This window comes from Budorcas taxicolor, chromosome 13 (genome assembly GCF_023091745.1).
Source record: "Budorcas taxicolor isolate Tak-1 chromosome 13, Takin1.1, whole genome shotgun sequence".
Taxonomy (NCBI): domain Eukaryota; kingdom Metazoa; phylum Chordata; class Mammalia; order Artiodactyla; family Bovidae; genus Budorcas; species Budorcas taxicolor.
Genome location: NC_068922.1, coordinates 821,612 through 842,137, shown reverse-complemented (window position 1 = coordinate 842,137; position 20,526 = coordinate 821,612). Strand labels below are relative to the sequence as shown.

General features: G+C 41.5%; 1 pseudogene; it reads left to right on the top strand.

Annotated features, from left to right (window-relative positions):
- The first annotated feature begins 1,778 nt into the window (after positions 1 to 1,778).
- LOC128058765 (F-box only protein 16-like) overlaps positions 1,779 to 20,526 on the top strand; it is a 46,585-nt pseudogene continuing 27,837 nt past the window's right edge.

Genomic DNA, 20,526 nt, shown 5'->3' with positions numbered 1-20,526 from the left:
CAGGGAATCTTCCCAACCCAGGGATCGAATCTAGGTCTCCCACATTGCAGGCAGATTCCTTACCATCTGAGCCACCAGGGATGCCCTTACAAGAAGGGTCTTCTAGCTAATGTAGGTGAAATTTATTGAAGGCTATCAGGTGGCTCAGAAAATGGATAAGAAAGGATATGTGTGCATGCTAAGTTGCTTCGGTTGTGTCTGATTCTTTGTGACCCTGTGGACCATAGCCCACCAGTGTCCTCTGTCCAAGGGATTCTCCAGGCAAGAATACTGGAGTGGGCTGCCATGGCCTCCTCCAGGGGATCTTCCTGACCCAGAGATCAAACCTGCATCTCTTATGTCTCCAGCATTGGCAGGCAGATTCTTTACCGCTAGCACCACCTAGGAAGCCCCTACAAGAAGAGTCTAAGAACAGTTTAACAATCTCCTCAGAGCATCTACGGTCTTTTGAATGATCACCTTGGCTGTAAAGCAAGGATAAGCCAGCATCAGTTACCTGGCCTAGCTTAGTCTCATGACTGGGCAAGGGGAGGCCACCTTGATTAACCAACCCAGCAGACCCTACACACTGAGGGAAAAGTAATCCCTCATGGAAATTAGAGTGCTTTAATCCAATGAAGGCAGACATAGGGACTTCCCTGGCTGTCCAGTGGTTAGAATTGGATCATAAAGAAGGTTGAGCATTGAAGAATTGATGCTTTTTAATTGTGGTACTGGAGAAGACCTTTGAAACTCCCTTGGACAGCAAGGAGACCAAATGAATCAATCCTAAAGGAAATCAACCCTGAATATTCATTGGAAGGACTGATGCTGCAGCTGAAGCTCCAAAACTTTGGCCACCTGATACGAAAAGCCGACTCCTTGGAAAAAACCCTGATGCTGAGAAAGGCTGAAGGCAGGAGGAGAAGGGAGGCAAGAGAGAATGAGACGGTTGGATGGCATCACCAACTCAATGGACATGAGTCTGAGCAAACTCTGGGAGATAGTGAAGGACAGGGAAGCCTGGTGTACTTCAGTCCATGGAGTTGGAAAGAGTTGAACACAACTTAGTGACTGAACAACAGCAGTCATGGTTAAGACTCAACATTTCCAATACAAGGGATGTGAGTTCCATCTCTGGTGGGAGAACTGAGATCCCACATGCTGTGAGGCCAGTACTACTGGGTGTACTGTATATTTTCCCCCAATAAACCCAAATCTGTCCATATGTAAATTCTTGGCCTTGTCCATTGTACTATTCTACTTCTTAAATATGGTAGCAAGCTAGAGCCCTTGTTAGCTAGATGTCAGAAAGTTAACAGAGGAAGAAGGAGATCATAAGGGACAAAATGGAGTAGTTCCGATTGCACGGTGATTTTATAAATACTTCTTTCTGACCAATACGGTATGTTCTTAGCTAAGAGTGATTCTGATATTTCTCCCTTGGTCCAGTGAAAATCAAACAGAGTTAAACAGACCTGGCTCTGATTCCCTATTTCACCACCTACTGTCTGTATAACTCTGGGCAAAGCATGTAACCTCAGTGAGCCTCATTTTCTTCATCTGTAAAATAAGCTAAAACTCACCACCTTACCATATTGTTATGGGTTTTAATTGAGCAAACCTGTTAAGTACCTGACATATAAAATACTCCCAGTAAATGTTACTCTCCCCCTAGTCCCTGTCCCAGGGTACTAAAAAAGATTATATGGTATGAGTATTTTTAGTATTCTGAAGATTGTATGATTCATTTCTTCCGCAGGTGTAGTTTTTCTTACAGAAGAGTATCCAGTTATTTCATGATGGCATTTACATCTCCAAAAAACACAAATGGTCCCAAAATGCGGACAAAGATGAGTACTTGGACACCCCTAAACCATCAGCTTTCTAATTACCAGGTGAGTAATAAGAACCATTTTATTAGTTGAAATCATGCTTTAAAGGAAAAAAAAAAGCATTAAAATTTTGGTAATCAAAACATGAACAAGAATTGCTTAGGATTGTATAGTGGATTAAAAAAATGAAGGATTTCTTCAAAAATTTTAATTGAAAAAAATTGAAGTAAATTTAGAACAAAAATAAAGAAAACTTTAATTGAGCCCCAGTTATCCCATGGATGGAGGAGCCTGGTAGGCTGCAGTCCATGGGGTCACTAAGAGTCGGATATGACTGAGCGACTTCACTTTCACTTTTCACTTTCATGCATTGGAGAAGGAAATGGCAACCCACTCCAGTGTTCTTGCCTGGAGAATCCCAGGGATGCGGGAGCCTGGTGGGCTGCTGTCTATGGGGTCGCAGAGTCTGACATGACTGAAGTGACTTAGCTTAGCTTAGCTTACATGGACAGAGTTGGCAAGAAATACAGAGCTCCTGCTTAGAAAGAAAGATCTTAGGGACTTCCCTGGTGGTCCAGTGGCTAAGACTCTCTGCTCCCAGGGCTGGGGCCCAGGTTCTATCACTGGCCAGGGAATTCAGTCCCACATACTGCAACTAAAGACCTTGTGTGCTGCAACTAAGACCCAGAACAGCTAAATTAATAAATATTTTTAAAAAGATTTAGGAGATGAGAAGGCAGAGTGTCTACCAGCTCCGCTTCACGTCTGTATCCACCTGGTCTTCAGGCTCTGTGAGTCTTCCTCCGAGGTCTCTTCATCCAGACCCCTCTTCTCCTTTGACTGGTGCACATCCAGCTCCATGTTCTCAGTTCACACACTCACCCCCCTTCGCCTGGCACATTGCAGTAACCACTCAGCTGGTTTCACTGTCTCTAATGCATCCTCTATTCTGGTCCCAGAATGATCTTTCTAAAATACCAAACTAATCCTATGAAGCAAAAGTGATAACAGAGTGCTCCAAAGGATAAATTCCACCCTACCCACCATGCATAGCACTGAGGACCCTTCATGTGTGTTAGTCACTGAGTCGTGTCCGACTCTTGGAGACCCCACGAACTATAGCCGGCCAGGCTCCTCTGTCTGTGGGATTCTCCAGGCAAGAATACTGGAGTAGGTTGCTGTGACCTCCTCCAAGGGATCTTCATGACCCACGGATCGAACCCAGAGTCCTTTATATCACCTGCATTAGCAGGTGAATTTTCTTTTTTTAATTTATTTGGTTGCAATTTTTGTTGAAGCATGTGAACCCGTAGTTGCAGCATGTGGGATCTAGTTCCCTGACCAGAAATCAAACCCAGGCCCCCTGCATTGGGAGCATGGAGTCTTAGCCCCTGGACCACCAGGGAAGTCCCAGCAGGTGAGTTCTTTAACACTGGCTCCACCTGGGAAGATTGAATAGCTTTTGTCAAATTTTATGAGAATTTCTAGGGAATTCCCTGGTGGCCCAGTGGCTCAGAGTCTGTGCTCGCAATGCAGGGGGCCTGGGTTCCATCTGTGTTCAGGAAACTAGATCCCTCATGCTGCAAGAGTTTGCATGCTGCAGCTAAAGAGCCCACATGGCACAACTAAGACCCAGTGCAGTCAAATCAATACAAATGTTTAAGCTTTCATGATAATTTCTAGGTGAGCAATGGTAAGAGAAACAACAATTTCTATTAGGAATGATATTTATTTTGTTGTTCAGAACTCCCATTTTATCACACCCCACCCCCCATTTTTATTTTGGTTTAGTTAGGTTCTAGTTTGGAGTAAAAGTATTTTCAAAAATCTTAGCCTGCCATATGTAAAATAGATAGGCAATGGGAATTTGCTGCATGGCTCAGGAAACTCACACAGGGGCACTGTATCAACCTAGAGGGGTAGGGGTGGGAGGGAAAAGGGAGGGAGGTTCAAAAGGGAGGGGATATATGCATACCTATGGCTGATTCATGTTGAGGTTTGACAGGAAACAACAAGATTCTGTAAAGCAAAATCCTTCAATAAAAAAAAATTAAAATTAAAAAACTGTCAAATCGCTATGTTGTACACCTGAAACTAACATTATATTATATGTCAATTATAATTCAATAAAAATTATATATAATGCAAATTTAAAAAATCTTGGCCCATGTATATACCCATATGTATATGAATGAATGTATCAGTACTTAGACACACACATGCAATTTGCATATGTATACAGCAAACTGTTAATAGTGTGTGCACATGTGCTCAGTCTTGTCCGACTCTTTGCAACTCCACAGACTATAGCCCTCCAGGCTCCTCTGTCCATGGAATTTTCCAGGCAAGAATATTAGATTGGGTTGCCATGCCCTCCTCCAGGAAATCTTCCCATCCCAGGGATTAAACCCACATCTCTTTATGTCTCCTGCATTGGCAGGTGGGTTCTTTACCGATTGAGCCACCAGAGAAGCTCAACTGTCAATAGTGGTTTCCCCTAAAAAGTTGGATGACATGGAAGAGTGGGAGGGAAGTCTGTTGGAAGAGAGAGTTTTTGTTTTTTACCGTATACAGTGCAATGATATTTAACAATTTAAAAAATAAATATAAGTAAAAGCGAGCAAAGAACAGTAATGCTGAGAATTGAAAAACACAGGTTCCAGATCATCTGTACTAAATAATCTCCTGCTTGACTTCAGCAAGTCTCTTATGCCTCTGATCTTTATTACCTGCCTTTGGAAATTGAGTGGCTTGGATCAGATGACCTCAAAGGCCCCTTCCAGGTCTAACATTCTGACACTGTGAAAGGGGTTAAAAATAGATACCTAAGTTTATAGCTGGGCAGACCGTGTCCATACGATAACTTCAAGGGCTTTTCTACACTTCTACAACAGGGCATTTGCCAATGATCAGCATAATTTTGAGGTCCTCTTTTTTGTTTTGGCCACACTGCACACATATTGGATTTTAGTTTGCTGGCCAGGGATAGAACCCAGGCACCCACATTGCAAGCGCGGAGTCTTAAACACGGTACCACCAGGGAAGTCCTTGGTTTTTGTTTTAATTTGGCCTTTTATCTATACTGTAGTAAAATGAAAAATATGAAACTGTTTCAGTCTAAAACAAACCTCATAGGAGTTTAACTTCACAAGAGGCTTTAAGCAGAGAGATTGAATTCAAATGTAGATGCCAAAATTATAGCATCCTCAGATTACAAGATAATTCAGGCCTTGTGAAAACATTGAGAGGAGGAATGTTTTATAAGTATGCATTTCTTTGCTGTCTAGTGTAAGGTTTTTTTTTCCGTCTAGTGTTTTAATTGAAAGTGATCAACATTTTTTTTTTTTTAAATATGGTTCACACATGTAGTTCAGTACACGTGTAGTTAAAAGGGTGTTCTGAGAAAAAGCACCTAACCACCATCCATCGGTCATAATTTAGGAGCCCCAAATGTCTTATGCCTCCACGGTAATGATGGCACTTGGTGAAATATGCAACCACAGTGTCAACAGACTAAAATATCAACCGTGGGATTTTGACTTAACAGCAGGCTCTGAGTAAACTGTGATGTAAACAAATTGCAACATTCTGCAAGGAAAGACCATTCACTCTAATGTTTTCCACTTGAAGTGATACTGTTTCCAGGCTCTTTTTTAATTTTAATTGAAGTATGGCTGATTTACAATGTTGTGTTAGTTTCAAGTGTACAGCAAAGGGATTCAGTTATACATATCTATTCTTTTTCAGATTCTTTCCCTTATGGGTGATTACACAATATTGAGTAGTGTATGTACTATAAGTAGGTCCTTGTTGGTTATTTATTTTATATATAACAGTTTGTATATGTTAATCTCAAACTCCAAATTTATCCTTCCAACCCTCTTCCAGCTTTTAAAGATCAAAAATCTGGTTGCAAATCCTTGGAATGAAGACTTGCTCCCAACCAGAGACTACAAGATTCTGAGTCTGCCTGAGGGCCTGACAGTTAAATAATTTGTTCCAAATTAAACTTCTTGTCAAGGGTAGAGTCAGAACCAGATCTGGGTTTGTCTAGTGTTTCTCTTTCTGCCCCTCATGCCTATCAGTTCCTACCTGACTCTAATCGCCTTTTGGTGAAGAACTGGATTTGCTTGGACTCTGCTTAGACTTGGTCATTGGCCCTCTAAAGACCCTATCTATCTCCTACCCTCTTTATTTTATTTTATTATCAATGACTGACTTTATTTATTATTTGTTTATTTAAATATTTATTTTATTTATTTATTTGACTGCACTGGGTCTTCGTTACGGCATGCAGGATCTCTAGATGCGGCATGTGGAATCTTTTTAGTTGCATATGGAATCCAGTTCCCTGACCAGAGAGGGAACTCAGGCCCCTACACAGGGAGTTTGGAGTCTTAGCCACTAGACCACCAGGGAATTCCCCCTGCCACTTTCTTGCTGACTCTCCACACCCCTTCAAGTCAGTGCCCCTTTCTTTCTGATGCTTTCTGTTGCCATTGGACACCACGATGGTCCTCCCAACCTCCTTTTGAAAGGAGGTTGTCATCCTGGGACCTAATTTTTTTTTTTTTTTCCCCACTGTCAGGTCAAACCATGGGCAGCAATTCATTGAGAATGTAGGGCTTGAGATCAGAATAGGGAAGATCAAGGTTGGGGGTCAGAATAGAAAGACCATGGTTCTATCAGGGTTTCCTAGGTGTTAGTGATGAAGAATCTGCCTGTCAATGCAGAACATGCAAGAGACGTGGGTTTGATCCCTGGGTCAGGAAGATTCCCCTAGAGTAGGAAATGGCAACCCAGTCCAGAATTCTTGCCTGGAAAATCCCATGGATAGAGGAGCCTGGTAGGCTACAGTCCATGGGGTCTTCAAGACTTGGACATGACTAAGCACGCTTGCACCACATAGCTTTTTAGTGAGGAACCCAGTATATTATTCAGCTGAACATACAGTCTGGAACCAATGATTTTTCTTTAAAATCTATAAAGGTAACCCTTTGGGTCTCTGCTTATCCTCTCTAAAACAGAAAAAGTGAACAAAAAGATCCTAAGATTCCTTTTAGCCCTAAAATTCTATGACATCTGAATCTCTTGTTGTTGTTCAGTCAGCAGGTGTTTTGCTGAGAGCTTCCCCTGGAACCTGTGGATCATACAAGGGAAAGTAGCTGTAATCTACCTGGGAAGAGAAAATGAACAGAATCACCTGGGGGTGCAATAGTGAATCCTAGAAAGGCCAGGTGGAGCATGGGCTGCAAGTGGAGGAGGAGTTGGGAAGAGTGAGACCAGTGGGTGCCAGAGAATTGCTGGTGCCCGAGACTTGGGAGGGGAATTAGATGCTTGATAGGACTTTGTTAGACACAAGAGAAGGGTTCTGGAAATGTGTGAATCCTGATTTTTCTCTTTTTTTTTGTTATTCTTTATTTTTTCTTGGCTGCACTGAGTCTTCGTTGGTGCATGAGGGCTTTCTCTAGTTGCAGCAAGCAGGGGCTACTCTCTAGCTGCAGTACGTGGACTCTAGGCCATGCGGGATCAATAATTGTGGATCACTGGCTTAGTTGCCCCGAGGCATGTGGAATCTTCCCGACCAGGAATGGAACCTGTATGTCCTACACTGGCAGGCAGGTTCTTAACCCCTGGACCACCATGAAAGCCCTGAATCCTGATTTCTCAGTCTTCTGAAAAATTCTATAGGTTTTTTTTTTTTTTTTTTTAATTTTATAGACTCTCTTCTGTTTTCTTTTTCTTTGTTTGCTTGTTTTGACCACTTCATTGGCCTGTGGGACCTTAATTGCCCAACCAGGGATTGAACCCTTGATTTCTGCAGTGGAAACACACAGTCTTAACCATTGGACCACCAGGGAAATCCCCTCTTCTATTGTCATCTAGAAATTCTGAGATTATCTGTCACTGTTATTTGAGGGTCCTAGTCCAGGGGACAGTTAATTAGGAGGGAGGAAAAAATGGTATTCTTTTTCTTATTCTCTAAAGTATAAAAAGTGTCTACCTGTGATATACGATATTTCCTGGTTAGTAGCAAAGATGGCATTTTACAGGCCTTGAGGTTGTTGTTGAATCAATTATTTCAGTCTCCATTTTGCCTGCCCTTTGAAAGCAGAATTTGAGAGTCTAAAAAAAGGAAGGAAAACAGATCTGTTAGAAGCATGAAACCAGATCCTCATCCTCCTCCACAAAAGGGAAGAAACATCCCTGAGCACAGTCCATGGGGTCGCTGAGTCAGACACAACTGAGTGACTTCACTTTCACTTTTCACTTTAATGCATTGGAGAAGGAAATGGCAACCCACTCCAGTGTTCTTGCCTGGAGAATCCCAGGGACAAGGGAGCCTGGTGGGCTGCCATCTATGGGGTCACACAGAGTTGGACACGACTGAAGCGACTTAGCAGCAGCTGCAGCAGTTTCTAAATAGGAATGTTCTGACAGTGTGAGAGAATATAAAAAGTGCCAGGAGAAAGGGAAAACATTGAGCCCAATTTTGAAAGCCGACAGAGTGCAGGGTGGGCGCCAGAGAGACAGTCACACCTGTTACCTGCTGTCTCTTGCTTCCTGGCTCCAGCTTGCCCTCCTCTGCCAAACCTTCTCATTCGAGTTGTCCCTTCCTCACCCATTCAGATAGATACACAAATGACTGAAGCTCAGGAAAACACCTCTCCACTAATACGTAAACACACTTACATGGTAGCGATACATCCAAAGGATATTCATTTGTCGCAAGCATAATCATTCCTTCCAGCAAGCTTGAGCACCTGTAATATGCCACGTACAGCACTCTGCAGTGGAGAAGTCAAGGTGAATAGGACATAACTTCTGTCCTCAATGGTATATAACAACAAACCTATACAGATAAACACTGAGCTATAAGCCCAGAGGTGCACATATGCAAACATATATGTAATGTACACCCACTGGTATGTGAACTCATAAAATAAAAAAACAGAGCTACTCACTCATAAATTTCACAAGTTCTAATACTAGTAATGCTGAAATGTTTGGAGGGAGGTTGTCCGTTTTCCTATTTTTCCTTTGTCAGTTTTGTCATTGCCTTTCATATTCCAAAAATGATTTCACTTTATAGTTCCATTCTTTTCTTATTTCTTGCCTTTAAAAAATTATTTATTCTCTAAGATGAATTGTCTCACATGGAGAAACTGAGAAAAAGGAAAGTTTGCCCAAGTTATGAATAAAGTTACCCTCTCAGGTACAAAATCTGTCTCAGTTGATAAAATGGAAAAGACTGGCAATATTTAGTGATTGATCCTTTAATAATGTCTTTTTTAAAATTTATTTTATTTCTGACTGTGCTGGGTTTTCATTGCCATGCATGGGCTTTCTTTGGTTTTGGCGAGCAGGGGCCCCTCTCTGGCTGCAGTGAGCAGGCTTCTCATTATGGTGGCTTCTCTTGTTGGGGAGCAGGGGCTCCAGGGCAGGCAGGCTTCAGTACTTGTAGCACTTGTGCTTAGTTGCGCCTAGGCATGTGGAATCTTTTGGAACCAAAGATTGAGCCAATGTCCCCTGCACTGGCAGGCAGATACTTAGCCACTGGGCCATCAGGGAAGTCCTAATGATTTCTTTTTAATGGGTATTTTAAACCACAAAATATTTAATCATTCCATTTTTTTTTTTTTTAATTGTAGGTATTTGAAGAAAGGAGAGCTCTGCTTGGAAAATGGGTAACTATTTAAAGTATACTTGATTCTAAGTCAGAAAGAGAAAGATAAACACCATATGAATATCACTTATATGTGGAATCTAAACTGTGGCACCCATGAACCTACCCTCAAAACAGAAACAGACTCACAGACGTGGAGATCAGACTTGTGGTTGCCAAGCGGGAGCAGAGGAGAGAGCAGGACAGACTGGGAGTTTGAAGTTGGTAAATGTAAGCTATTACATTTAGAATGGCTAAGCAACAAGGTCCTACTGTATAGCACAGGGAACTATATCTAGTGTCCTGGAATAAACCATAATGGAAAAGAACATTAACAAAGGAATCTATATAAATCTATATATCCATATCTAAGTTACTTTCACACTTCCTCAAAGGAAACACCGTCTCAGGGACCGTTGTCCATGATCAAAGTAGAGTAAGTCCACTCTGAATGAATGAGTTCTGTTCCAAAAGCGAATTCATAGGTCCAATTTGATCATAAATCCAACACAGTCAGCCTCGGTACCCAACTAACACAACTGGCTACACCCCGCTGTTTGTAAGCTTGCTTCCAGACATCCTGGGCTTGAAATTTAAAAACTGCTCTACTGTACTGTAAAGTACACAAAGCACAGCCGCCTGTAGAAGATGGACACACGTGATCATGCACGCCAGACATATGAACTGATGTGACTGGACATGCGAACACACATTTGCATCTTTGAAAGTTCGAAACCCAAATGTTTGTATGAGGGGACTTACTCTATTCGTCTCTGGCTAGTGTGTATTACTCATCAAATTCCTCTACAGTCGCATTGAGAGTCTCTTCCACCCAAGAGAACTGGAAACATGGTCATACAAAAATGTGTACCCTAATGTTCATAGTGGCATTATTCATAATCGTCAAAAATGTAAACACCCAAACATCCATTTGGTGAGAAATGGATAAACAAAATGGGGTCTAGGCAAACAATGGAATAGTATCTGTTTCAAGCTACTCACATGAATGAACTTTGAAGACATTGTGCTACGTGAAATAAACCAGACACTAAAGGACCAATATTGTTTGATTCCACTTTTATGAAGTTCTTAGAATAGGCAAATTCACAGAGAAAGAAAGTAAAATAGAGGTTACGAAGAACCTCTATTTTATGGGTTATTTAACGGGTAGAGTTTCAGCTTGAGTTTTAAAAACAGTTCTGCAGACGGATGGTGGGGATGTTGCACAACAATGTGAGTGTGCATCATGTCACTGAACTGTACACTTAAAAATGGTTAAATTTTAAAAAGCATGGGCAAGAAAAAAGAATGAAGTACTGATATATGCTACAACATAGATAAACTTTGAACATAGTATGCTGAGTGAAAGAAACCAGACACCGAAGCCATCTAGTATATGATTCCATTTATATGAAATATTCAAAATAGACAAATCCATACAGACAGAAAAGAGATGAGTGGTTTCTAGGGGTCAGGGAGCAGGGGAGGAGTGACTGACTGTAATGGGTATGGAATTTATTTTGGGGGGTAATGAAAACGTTCTGAAATTAGACAGTAGTGCTGGCTTTACAGCCTTGTGAATATATGAAAATGCTGGGTGGTATGGTGTATGAATTGTACCTTAATTTAAAAAAACAAATCCGGATCCCTTTTAAAAAACTATGCTTTGATTTCTTTAACTCTAGATGTATATAATGAACTTGAAATAGTCCATCTTTAAAGCATATTGTCAAAGCCTTCTTTCCTTTTAAGGGAGCATCTTTGCCCCAGAATATGGCAGTAGACAGAATATCCTACCCTGTGAGTTACTGAGATTCATTTTCCCGTATGTCTTAGTCCATTCCAGGTGCTATAATGAAACACTGGTGGGGGCGGGGCTTATAAACAGCAGAAAATGTGTTTCTCATAGTTCTAGAGGCTGGAAAGCCCAAGATCAAGGTGCTAGCAGACTCAGTGTCTGGTGGGAACCTGCTTTCTGGCTCAGAGACTCTCCGTGTGTCTTCACATGACCAAAGGGCTAACAGGTCACTCTGTAGTCTCTTTAATAAAGGACACTAAACCCATTCATGAGGGCTTCCCTGGTGGCTCAGTGGTAAAGAATCCGCCTGCCAATCAGGAAACTCTGGTTCGCTCTCTGGGTCAAGAAGAGCCCCTGGAGTAGGAAGTGGCAACCCACTCCAGTATTCTTGCCTGGGAAATCCCATCAACAGAGAAGCCTGGCGGGCTACAATCCATGGGGTCACAAAGAGTCAGACACACTGAGTGACTGAGCATGGATGCTCACAATCCCATATATGAATGCTCTCCCTCATGACCTAATCCTCTCAAAGGCCCCACCTACCTCCCTGAGTCATTACCACAGAGTTAGGGTTTCAATTTAGGAATTAGGGGTGACATAAACATTCAATCCATAATAAAGCTCTGTATCTTACTGTTCTTGTTTGTCTGATTTAGTCACCACTTCTTTTCTGTGCTGGTGTACAAGCTCCAGTCTAAAGATATTTACTAACCTAAAGAAGGAAAAAAAAAAAAAAGTCATGTACACAGTGTTTCTGGAAGACTTTACATATCCCCTGGAGAAAGAAGTGGCAACCCATTCCAGTATTCTTGCCTGGAAAACCCCATGGACAGAGGAGCCTGGCAGGTTACAGTCGTGGGGTCGCAAAGAGTTGGACATGAGTGATCGACTTCACTTTACTTTTACTTTTACAAGAAAAGGGGCAATATTGATTTCCTTCAGACAGGAAAACTGTCTAAAGGGTGGAAGAGACTCTTACCTGGAGAGCCTTTTGTGTCTTTTGAATTTTTAATCATGTGAAGGTAATATCTATTCAAAATAACAATAAAATTTTATAAAATAAATTCACTAAAAATGGCAAAATGAGAAATACCCGAAATTTAAAATCTAGCTAAGTTTTTCTCATATTGTATTTGTGTTTTTAAACTAACTTTGTTACCAATAACTTTAAAAAGAGACTTATAAAAAAAGCAAATAGATAAAATAAAAAGGGGCATATTTAAAATGACTATATTTGCATTTTCATTCTACTTACTATGAATGGAAATCCCTAAATTAATATAACCAGGGCTAATGTTCTCACAGAATTCATTGGTATGGCTGACCAGCTTCTGTCTATTTTGATTGGTTGGTAGAATTGGTTAAACATTTTTAATATCACCCTGGATAAAATTCAAGGTCTTCAAACTTTTAAAAAGATCTTGTTAATTCTTTTCTTTTACCATAATTAATAGAAGCATATATTTCAAAGGTCATTGATATTTGCAAAGATCACTAATTATCTCTCTCCTCCAATCAGCCAAACTACAGGGTCAGGCATGGTTTTACCATGCTCCTTGTTGTACATTGCTTGATGCTATTAGGCATTTAATAAATATTTTCTAAATGAATAAATGATACTCACTGATTTTTCTCTTTTGCCCAACAACAAACTTATTCCATAAATTCACTAGATCATATGGTAATCTTTATACCTCCATGAAAGCCACAGGAATTAAGTTTGAAAGGGATATTTCAAGTTTATTTTTATTCAGTTTTCTCTCTCCATTTTAGGTTTTAGGCTTTATTTGTCTATGTGTTTTATGAACAACATAACAGATTGATAGCATAAGGAATGCATTTTCAATAAAAAAAGAAAGGAGAGAAGTAAGCATACAGATTTTTAAAAAATTTTCTTTATTTATGGCTGTGCTGAGTCTTCCTCGCTGCACAGGCTTTTCTGTAGTTGTGGTGTGCAAGCTTCTCATTGCCATGGCTTCTCTTGTTGCAGAGATTGGGCTCTAGAGCCTTCTCATTTAAGTTGTAGTGCGTGGGATCAACACAGGGTCACTAGTTGTGGCACACGGGCTTAGTTGCTCTGCTGCACGTAGGATCTTCCCAGATCAGGGATCAAACCCACGTTACCTGTGTTGGCAGGTAGATTCTTTACCACTGAGCCACCAGGGAAGCCCAAGGATACTGATTTTTTTTTTTTTTTTACGAACTCAATTTATTCTTTCTTTATTTTTATTTTTACTTTACAATAGTGTATTGGTTTTGCCATACATTGACATGAATCCACCACGGGTGTACATGCGTTCCCAAACATGAACCCCCCTCCCACCTCCCTCCCCATAACATCTCTCTGGGTCATTCCCGTGCACCAGCCCCAAGCATCCTGAAGGATACTGATTTTTAAACTTAGCATTACTTGGGATTTTCATTGTAGGAGTCAAGTATTGGCTTTAAAGCTCAATCTCATATTAGAAGTAAAGTCACTTTTAAAAACAATCTGGATAGTAAGGGGCAAGAGGTAATGTGAAACCTATTCAATGATAGACAATCCAAAAAGTGTTTCATATTTAGCCATGTGTGCATGCTCAGTCGTGTCTGACTCTTTCGCGATTCCATGAACTGTAGCCTGCCAAGTTCCTCTGTCCATGGGATTTTCCAAGCAAGAATATTGCAGTGGGTTGCCATTTCCTTCTCCAGGGGATCTTCCCAACCCAGGGATCAAACCCAGGTCTCCTGATTGCAGACAGATTCTTTACCAGCTGAGCCACCAGTGAAGCCCAGGGTAATATAACCAAAAAGCAAAAAAAATAACAGCCTCTTCCTTCATCTTGACCTCACTACCTGAGAACATTCCTTTCCTTGCCATTTGGTGTGAGATGAGTGGTGCCGATGCCCTAACAATGGTTCTCACATCTTGAAAGTGCAGCAAGAATCCTTGTAACAACTACTCTGAAAATTGGATTTTCACAATCCTATTGTCAAGAAATCCCGAAAGGCATTAAAAGTAACTATAAAATATAATTATGATATGATATAAGATAGTATTGTTGCTGTTTAGTCACTAAGTCGTGTCTGAGTCTTTTGCGACTCCGTGGACTGCAAACCCATTAGGCTTCTCTGTCCATGTGATTTCCCAAGCAAGAATACTGGAGCCAGTTGCCATTTCCTTCTTCAAGGGATCTTCCTGACCCAGGGATTGACCCCCTGTCTCCTGCTTGGCAGGCATATTCTTTTCCACTGAGTCACCAGTGATGGTCATATAAGATAGTATAGCATAAAATAATATAGCACAATGTCGTATACTAATTATATGATATTAATATTAAAAAGGAACTAACTGTAAAATGAGGTATCATACATGGTACTAGGAAAAGAAAACAGTCCTAGCTGCTCCCCTGCCTCACACATTAGATCCCTAGCTGTGATGGTATGGCTCTTTTTTCTTGAAGAGCTGAAGCAAGAGATGTGGGACAGATATATACAAACTACTAAATATATATAATAGATTTGAAAAAAAAAAAACCCAGGAACCTACTGTATAGCACAAGAAACTATATCCAATATTTTATTATAACCTACAGTGGAAAAGAATCTAAAACAGAATATGTGTGTGTGTGTGTGTGTGTGTGTGTGTGTGTGTATACATATATAAATCACTATGCTAGATACCTAAAACATTGTAAAATAACAATGCTTCAATTTAGAAATTTTTTTAAAAAAGAGAAAGATACCAGGCAATTACCAAATTCATGTACAGTTAATTCTTCCATGGATTATCTACTCTTGGGATTATTCCCAGCACCTTTTAAATTCCAAGGTGATTTTCCCCAGCTGTTAAGCATTCTTCTGTCATCTACCCACCTTCAACTGGTAGAAGTTCAAGGAATGCCAATTCATTTTCTATTAGACTAAATAAACACAATTAGAAAGGAGAAACCCCCAAGGCAAAGAACACCTATCAAAGCCAAATATAAATTATCTTTGACTGTTATAATCAAGGAAATAAATGAGAAACCAATGTAATTATTTTTTAAATCTCTACAGGAAAAGATTTGAATGTTTTCTTTTATAGATTTCTGCAGTGCTTTATAATCCTAATGTTCTTTTATATTCATTCTAAATGACTGTTCTTCAATCTGAGCCTGTTCTCTTCTTCTGGGCATCCATGACAATAATTGAGCTGACCTCAATCCTTGCAAATGTGCTTCCTGTCCTATTTAATGTACAAACATGGTAACTTTGTGCTTTGTAATTTAATTATTGTATATCTAATGATTTACCCCTCATGCTTATTATTTTTAACATCACTATCAAATTGCCAACATCCACTGGATCATGGAAAAAGCAAAAGAGTTCCAGAAAAACATCTATTTCTGCTTTATTGACTATGCCAAAGCCTTTGACTGTGTGGATCACAATAAACTGTGGAAAATTCTGAGAGAGATGGGAATACCAGACCACCTGACCTGCCTCTTGAGAAATCTGTATGCAGGTCAGGAAGCAAAAGTTAGAACTGGACATGGAACAACAGACTGGTTCCAAATAGGAAAGGGAGTACATCAAGGCTGTATATTGTCACCCTGCTTATTTGACTTCTATGCAGAGTACATCCTGAGAAACGCTGGACTGGAAGAAACACAAGCTGGAATCAAGATTGCCGGGAGAAATATCAATAACCTGAGATATGCAGATGACACCACCCTTATGGCAGAAAGTGAAGAGGAGCTAAAAAGCCTCTTGATGAAAGTGAAAGTGGAGAGTGAAAAAGTTGGCTTAAAGCTCAACATTCAGAAAACAAAGATCATGGCATCCGGTCCCATCACTTCATGGGAAATAGATGGGGAAACAGTGGAAACAGTATCAGACTTTATTGTTTTGGGCTCCAAAATCACTGAAGATGGTTACTGCAGCCATGAAATTAAAAGACACTTATTCCTTGGAAGAAAAGTTATGACCAACCTAGATAGTATATTCAAAAGCAGAGACATTATTTTGCCGACTAAGGTCTGTCTAGTCAAGACTATGGTTTTTCCTGTGGTCATGTATGGATGTGAGAGTTGGACTGTGAAGAAGGCTGAGCGCCAAAGAATTGATGTGTTTGAACTGTGGTGTTGGAGAAGACTCTTGAGAGTCCTTTGGACTGCAAGGAGATCCAGCCAGTCCATTCTGAAGGAGATCAGTCCTGGGATTTCTTTGGAAGGAATGATGCTGAAGCTGAAACTCCATACTTGGGCTACTGGATGCAAAGAGCCGACTCATTAGAAAAGACTGATGCTGGGAAAGATTAAAGGCAGGAGGAGATGGGGATGACAGAGGACCAGAGGGTAAGAGAACGTCACTGACCCAATGGCGGTGAGTGTGAGCCAGCTCCAGGAGATGGCGAAGGACAGGGAAGTCTGGCGTGCTGCAGCCCGTGGACTTGCAGAGTCGGACATGACTGAGCAACTGAACTACATAAGATGCAATGCGCTTGAATCACCCCGAAGCCACCCCTCCCTGCCTGTTCCCCCAGTCTGTGGAAAAATTCTTCTCTATGAAACTGGTCCTTGGTGCCAAAAAGTTTGGGGACCACTGTTTATAATATTAGCTACCATGAGTACAATGAGTCACACACTCTTTTAGGAATTTTATACATATTTTCATTTATTTAATCTTCCCAGTAACTCTAAATTTAGATATAATTATTCAATCAATGTATAAAGGAAGAAATTAAGAGATTCTTAGTGAGACTCTGAATGGGCTCACTCCCAAAGCCCCGATGAGTCCTTAATGCCATATTTTCTCTTATCGTGTTGTGGAGCTGATTCACTATTGTGAGGCATTTGGGGTTATTTCTGATTTACTGTAGTGATAATTATATCCCATAAAAATTTCTTCCCTAACCATCCTGTGTCCCCACGTAGCTCAGTTTCTACAGAGTAGCTCGTAACACTGCCCAAAGTAATTTTAAAGATGAATACCAATTTTCATGTTGTCTCTCAAAGAAAAATCACAGGGGATGCAATTCAGAACTCATAACACTACTTACCAGACCCCCTTTCTTTGTTCCCCAGTTCTCTCACACTGTATAACTGCTGGAAAGGCAGTTACAGTCTGAACTGCCACAAACTGCCTACACGCCAAAACCCTGCAGCTCTCCTGTCTCCATGTGCCCCCCACTGACTCCTTGTTTTAGAGATCACCACAGCATCGTCGGCTGGTCCTTCCCCTGGCCCTCACCACTCTGGTCTGGCTTCTCTGTCATTCTAATAACCCATCCCCAAAGGAAAGAAGTCTCATATTATGTTAGTTAGAAATATGGACTGTGCAGAAACAGGCCGAGAGGAAATCTGGGAACATTCATACGTGAGTACATTTTATTCAGTTACTTGTAAGTTAAGGTTTCTGATTTTTTTTTTTTTCATTGTCGAGTCCCCCTCCCCCTTGAATGATAGTATCCAAAGTGAGATTGATGAGCACTGAAAAGATCTGGTAACAGTGACTAGTTTTTGTTTTATCTAAAATTCTTTGGTTTGGCTGCATTGGGTCTTTGTTGCAGCACACAGGCTTTCCCTAGGTGTGGCATGTGGGATCTTAGTTCCCTGAGCAGGTGTCAACCCTAGTCCCTTGCGTTGGAAGGCAGATTCTTTTTATTGGTTTGTCCCTGGTTGAGCTGGTCTTCGCTGCTGTGTGTGGGCTTTCTCTGGTTGCCGTGAGCATGGGGCCACTCCTCTCTGCTTGCAGTGTGCGGTCTTCCTGCTGCAGTGGCTTCTCTTGTTCATCGCACAGGCTCCAGGGTGCTTGGGCTCCAGTCGCTGTGGCGTGTGGGCTCAGCAGTTGTGGCCCTCAGGCTTACTTGCCTTGCAGCATGTGGAATCACCCCAGACCAGGGATGGAACCCATGTCCCCTGCACTGGCAGATTCTTAACCACTGGACTTCCAAGGAAGTCCCACAGTGAATGGTTTTAATCAAGAAGTACTCCAACTAATTAAAAAAAAAAAAGATCCTATGATTACAAAGAAGTTGACTTGTCATAAGGCTTGTCAAAAATACATTTTTACTTTATATGCCTTTTTTTTTTTTTTTTTTCTTTTAGGGCTTCCCTGGTGGCTCAGACGGTAAAAGCGTCTGCCTGCAATACGGGAGACCCGGGTTCAATTCCTGGGTCAGGAAGATCCCCTGGAGAAGGAAATGGCAATCCATTCCGGCAATCTTGACTGGAAAATCCCATGGATGGAGGAGCCTGATAGGCTACAGTCCATGGGGTCGCAAAGAGATGGACATGACTCCACTTTCACTTTCACTTTCATGTCTTTTTAGGTGGTCAATGTATTTTATGATTAAAACTAAAGTATTATAAAATTCTGATTACTTTATAATAACTAGCAAATATCTATTGGTGAAATACAATAGCATATAAAATACAAGTAGCCCCAAACTTTCCTGTTTTCTCTTCTCTAATGGACTAAAGAAGAAAAACAGAAATTTAGACTCTGATAACAGCTCCTTCCGCTGCTAGCTGTTCCCATAAGAACCTTTCTTTAGATTTTGGCCAGCTCTCATGCTCTTATCTTTGATCAGTCACTAATCTTGAGACTGGTTTGGGGTCATCACTGGGGAAAATTGTGAAGTAACCCAAGCATTTGTTTGGTATGCCCCAGATTGCTTTGACGTGAACTTCCTGTCTCTGGCCCTCTTTTTTTTTCCCAGGTCCTTCTATCAACTTTTCCTTTCCAATCATATCAATCATTTACATATTAGTAGGACTTTAACTCGGAGAAGGCAATGGCACCCCACTCCAGTACTCTTGCCTGGAAAATCCCATGGACGGAGGAGCCTGGTAGGCTGCGGTCCATGGGGTCGCTAAGAATCAGACACGACTGAGTGACTTCACTTTCTCTTTTCACCTTCATGCATTGGAGAAGGAAATGGCAACCCACTCCAGTGTTCTTGCCTGGAGAATCCCAGGGACGGGGGAGCCTGGTGGGCTGCCGTCTATGGGGTCACACAGAGTCAGACACGATTGAAGCAACTTAGCAGCAGCAGCAGCAGGACTTTAGCTGGGGCTTCCCAGGTGGTGCTAGTGGTAAAGAATCCACCTGCCAATGCAAGAGACCCAAAAGACACAAGTTCGATCCCTGGGTCGGAAAGATCCCTTGGAATAGGAAATGGCACCTCATCCCAGTATTCTTGCCTGGAAAATTCCATGGACAGAGGAGCCTAGCAGGCTCAGCAAAGAGTCAAACGAGAGTGAGTGACTGAGAGCACACACACACACACAGGACTTTAACCCTATATACTCCCCCTTCTCAGAGATATTTGCTTGTATTGCCTTATCTCTAATTGTGAATGCAAAGGTTTGTTTCTGGTCCTGGAGTTTTAATCACTAATGAGCTGATGTAGAAACTGTGGGGGGAGACTGACTGCCCAGGTGTCTTCTCTTAAGGTTGTACAGACAGTCCATGGCTTAAGATGCTTTGGCTTAGCAACTTTTTAGCTTTACAGTGATGCAAAAGTGATAGACGTTCAGTGAACACCATATTTAAAATTTTGTATTTGGGTTTTTTTGGGGAGGGGTGGCTAGCCATGTGCAGTAGGATACTCATTTATGGTGCTGGGCAGCCAGTGAGCCACAGCTCCTAGTCAGCCACTCGGTCACAAGAGTACAGGCCAAATACACTTAATACCATTAGTACCCAGACAGCCATTCTGGTTTCACATTCACTGTGCTTGTGTACATGCTAAGTTGCGTCAGTCGTGTCCAACTCTGTGCAACCCCATGGACTGTAACCCACCAGGCTCTTCTGTCCCTGGAACTCTCCAGGCAAGAATGCTGGAGTGGGTTGCCATTCCCTTCTCCAGGTGTAGTAGTCAATAAATTACATGAACTAGTCAATGCTTTATTATAAAATAGACTTTGTGGTAGATGATTTTGCCCAACTGTAGGTTCATGTGAGGGCTTCCCTGGTGGCTCAGTGATAAAGACTACCCCTGTCAATGCAGGAGACTCAGGTTTGATCCCTGGGTCAGGAAGATCCCATGGAGGAGGGCATGGCAACCTACTCCAGTGTTCTTGCCTGGAGAATCCCATGGACACAGGAGCCTGGTGAGCTACAGTCTATGGGGTCGCAAAACAGTTGGACATGACTGAGTGACTGAACAACAGCAACTAGCATCAGGGTTCATGTGAGCATTCTGAGCACATTAAAGTAGACTGGGCTAAGCTAGGATATTTGGTAGGTTAAGTGTATTACGTGCATTTTAAATTTATGAT